At 35.6% G+C, this 5,009-nt stretch overlaps 1 non-coding gene across 1 annotated transcript; it reads left to right on the forward strand.

The window, feature by feature from the left end:
- The first annotated feature begins 211 nt into the window (after positions 1–211).
- LOC107276636 (uncharacterized) lies at positions 212–4,095 on the forward strand. Its single transcript, XR_010737742.1, has 4 exons — positions 212–487; positions 1,574–1,668; positions 2,644–2,768; positions 3,286–4,095. It is a non-coding gene; the product is annotated as an uncharacterized protein (transcript).
- The last annotated feature ends 914 nt before the right edge of the window (positions 4,096–5,009 follow it).

A 5,009-nucleotide genomic window follows, 5' to 3' on the forward strand; every position in this document is an offset into this window, starting at 1 on the left:
TGATCATCATCGCTCGCCACCATGTCGAACAAAGAAAGATCCAAATTAACTCCAAAGTGGATCGGTCCCAACCGGCGCGGTGCCGGCCAGCTGCTCCCGGCCCCCACTTGACCGACGAGAAGCTACTACTACACTTAGCTGCCGCTGCTCGCTGCATGCTCGGCTAGATCTATAAATAGAGCTTCCAAACTCTGGAAGCTAATTACCAAAGTTTTCTGCATGCAGATGCAGGCTAGCTAGCTTGTGTTCGTGGATCCCTAGCTAATTAATTATCTTGATATAGCTTAGCCAGGGAGATAAGAGAGAAATATAATGGTGGGAACTGGTTTGGTTGTCGACTTCTCTACAAAACACTGGCCCGTAACAATGAAGTGGATTGAGGACAAGATCAGAGAAGATCGAGATCAGCTCGGTGGCATTCTCCACATTATTGAAGTAAGGGAGAACAATGGCAGTAATGATCGGGACCTCATCAAACGTTACAGTGGTACGTAATATATCTGCTCGATCGTACCATATATAGTTTATAGTATTTCTGTGTGTCCTCTCTTTCTGTTTTCTGTTTTCTGTACGTACCGTTTATGCCGCAATTAATGCATGTCTTCATTTTTTGGTCAGCTTCAGGAAATAACGATAGATTTGACGCATTTTTTTTAAAAAAATGTGGCAATTTGTATTGACTCTCGCACTTTCCTACGCAGGGCAGATTATATGTATATATAGAGAGAAAAATGATACTTCGGAAATTGACATGGTCTCTGAAAAATATATTCCTTGCTTAACCATCGATATTTTTGAGACGAATATATATGTATAATCTTAACGAAATGCCTATATGTAGCTATACAGTTAGCTAGGATCTTAAATTCTTTTATCGAACAATTGGCTATTACAGTTTTCCTCTCTTGTTTCCTTCTTTTCCACTCTTGTTTTATTCCCTAAAACGATCATTATTAATTCATCCTATTTTCCATATCTGATCATAAAGAAGAAACAGTACGTCCAATATTCCATCAGTGGTTTGGCCATGATTAAGGAAACGAAACAAACTACCCCCTCCATTTCAAATTACATGTCATTTTTAGATTTGTACTAAGTTAGTAATCTTTAACTTTGACCATCGATTTCTAAAAATCTGTCTAGTTCAACAACACGTAAATTTTGAATTTATAAAAGTATTTTCATGATAAATCTGAAAAAATAAATCATATGATACTAAACTATATGAATTTAATCAAACATACCATTATTTAACTTAGGACAAAACTAGAATAACAAATAATTTCAAACAGATGGAATATACTACTGTATCTGCTCGTTAAAATAATAATATTCATTATTATGGTACGCTTTATTAATTGTACTATACTAATACAATGTTATATTTTCTCTACAAACTTTGGCTAAAAACTACTCCCTCTGTGTCCACGTTCATTGTAGTAGGTTCTGCCCAATCCTTCCTAATAACTAGCTAGGTTGCTATATTTGGGAATGGATGGAGTACTAACTAGCCGCCTAGACATTAATATGTATTTTACTTAATTTAATTTTTTTTCTTAATATTTTTAACCAGCCCTATCATTCCAAGAATTTGAGAGAATGGGGGAACTTAGTGACCAAGCGCTCTGGTCTGAGGTCGTAATACGCGCCTGGTCGTTTGCTAAAAAGGTAAAGTTCATACGCAAAATATTTATGCCCTGCATGCTTATGCATCTTACATTATTTTTTGTTCCGTCGGGTTTCATCATCAAGATAACAAAGTGTGTGTTTGCGTGAGATGGTGAAGGAAATTGGTATTATATACTCCCTCCGTTTCTAAATATTTTACACCGTTGGCTTTTTAGCACATGTTTGACAGTTCGTCTTATTCAAAAACTTTTGTGAAATATGTAAAACTATATGTATACATATAAGTATATTTAACAATGAATCAAATGATTGGAAAAGAATTAATAATTACTTAGATTTTTTGAATTTAAACATATTTAAAAAAGTCAACGGCGTCAAATATTTAAAAATAGAGGGAGTATGTACTTGTCCGTGTATGCATATAGTATACTTTATGTCCTACATTCATATATATGCGTTTGGACTCATTTATATATCATCTTCAATGTATTCTAAGGTTATCTACAGGAGTATATAGCATACCAATTATTTCTGTAATCCTTTCACTGGACTCTCGAGGAGTATACTCCCACATATAATAACAAACCACTTACACGAATCGACCATGCTATAAAATTTATCAACTGAAGGATACTCAGTATTGTTTGCTTGGCACATTTAATGCAAATTTTCTAAAATATTTAATGTAAGAAACTTTATTGTGTAACATACTCTCTTTTTTTCAGTCTAGGGGTCGATCCCAAAAGGAGTATATATATCCATCATGGTAAAAGAAAAAAACAATACAAACCATGAAACATTTTGTATCAATTCACTTAGGTCTTATTTGGTTTAGACGGGGTTGAAGGGGATTGGAGGGGTCCGAGGGAGAATAATTTCACACCATAATAGACGTGGAATAAATCTGTTTTAATCCCTCTCGATCTCTTGGGGATCGATTTACCAAACATGGCCTTAGGAGTATTTTTATGGATGGTATTAGAGTAAAATCAGTTCAAATCTATCCTCATGCAGGTGGATGTCAGGGGGACTATATACGAGTGTAAAAAAGACCCAGCCACAGCGCTGTTGCAAGCATGGAGCGATAATAATCTGCAGTGCCTAGTCGTTGGGGAAAACGAAGGAGGGAATGGGGAAGGGTAAGTACATGTTACTGTTGGGCTAGGTATGAATTTTGTAGGATTAATTTCTATAGTGATCAACTCAATTCTCTCGGAAAAAAAATTCCTGTATTTCACAATAAAAAATCCTTATCTATTATAGTATGTTATACACTCTCCATTTATGTGTTCTGATCCATCTAACGCTAGCTATTATTACGCACTTCAATTCTTTTGTTCAATTTAGGAGAAGTCAATCTTAATTAATGGAATATATATTAGTTACAGTTAATTAGTCAAATTGCAAGTACATTTATTACGTAAACGTTTTACCAACCAATTCATAATTGTTCAATTTTGGTTTTAAAATCTATCAACGACATTTTAGGTTTTACTATTTATCGACGTACGTATAAAACATGTGTTTCTGAATGGAGTACAATATATATAATCATAAAACACATAAATTTGAAAATTTTATGTGTGTACATTTTCCGGGCGCGAATTTCTAAAATTAAATGATCTATCGTCTTACAAATAAATATGTGCGCTGCAGGTACGTGAACAATAGCACGGTACGTACAGCGCTATCGTCCAAGCTGCGAATGGTGGAAAGCAGAGAAATGGAACCCGGCAAAGGCAGAGAAATGGATCTGACAGTGAAGGGTTGGGTGCACGTGTTTAAAGCAGCCAGACCTCCTCAATGATCGAGATGCGCTTAATTAATTAATTAATTGTGTTCCGGGTGATTTCAGCTTTGGATCGAGCAACTGTTGTTGTTTGTTGTGTCGTACGCACTCCTTCCATCAAAAGAAAAAAAAAACAAATATAAAATTGAATTTGATACAATTTAATACAACTAATCTGAATATAAATATATCCTGATTCGTTGTAATAAATTGTGTTAAATTTAATTCTAGATTGGTTTTATTTAAGATGGAGCTGAGTATAAACTCGTCCAGTGAGTGCGTGGCGTCCAGTACCAGGCACCAGCTGGATTGTGAAGGGTAATCGTGACTACCGTGCCGACGGACCGAAGTGACGTCAGGCCTGAGAACGTCGGTGATGTCAGTTCAACCGTTAATAAGTTACTCACTAGTGGTTAATGGCGTGCAGCTGCAGACGAGAAGGAATCTTTGCTTTCGAGTTGGCACTGTACGCAGAGCGTGTTTGATCTTGGGGCTTGATTATTAGTGCTTCATTAGTATATATACATCCAAAAATAAAATATTATGTGTAGTGTTAACTATGTTGCGATGGACATCGCAACATTGAATTAAGGTATATATGTTATGCATATGGTGTGGTGGTGTGATGTTAGCCATTTTACTTTTAAAGAAATGGCAAAAGTCGACAAATTAATTTTGCTTGTTGCATTAATAGATAGGCTAGTAACACTGCTATATAGAAACCGCAACGGTCCGATTCCTTGACTAAACATAAACTTCAGGCTCTAGTAGTGTTGGTGTCATTTTCTCATCAGTGTCGGTGGCTTACAAACTATTTTTATCTGTATATGTATGGTCCCAACTACTGGTACCTATTTTTACAATTCAGATACATATCATTTCATTGGGGAATTCAAACTTGAGACCTATCCCTCATATATACCCACTTTTTATCAACTCACCCTGCATAACATTTATGTTAACAATTGCATATTTTCGCTTTCTAACAAAAAAATTAAACTGTGCATGGATTTATGTATCTTCGTCGACGGTTATAATTTTCATATAACATTTGTCTATCCAAGTTCATATCACAAACCAACGCTAATATATGGTAAAGGTCAGTAGAACCAACATAAATGAGGCACTTGTTAGTGCTAGTTTATTGAGTGGGATATCAAAGCCGACGAGTTATACATTGCAGCTGATTATTCTCCCCTGTAATATATCGGTTAGACATTGGAATCAACACTACTATGGCTGCTGGGCAACTCATCTTTAGTCCCGAGTTACAAACCGGGACATCTAATCCGGTAACACCAACCGGGACTAAAGATGAGTGCCACGTGGGGTGTGCTATCATCTTAATTTAATACCAACCAGGATTAAATGTCTTTTATTTCTTTTTTTCATTCTTTTTTTTATGATTGCATATTGAAATCCCTAAATCCCCACAAACAAATTGACATCACAGATTGAATAAACATACCCAACAACAAAATCATCCACAAATTCACCAATCAGACATCACAGAGCTAGTGAACATACTCAACAACAAAATCATCCACAAATTCACAAATCACCTAAAATTCTTAAATTCACAAATCATCTG

This window comes from Oryza sativa, chromosome 11, assembly GCF_034140825.1.
Source record: "Oryza sativa Japonica Group chromosome 11, ASM3414082v1".
In the NCBI taxonomy this organism is placed as follows: domain Eukaryota; kingdom Viridiplantae; phylum Streptophyta; class Magnoliopsida; order Poales; family Poaceae; genus Oryza; species Oryza sativa.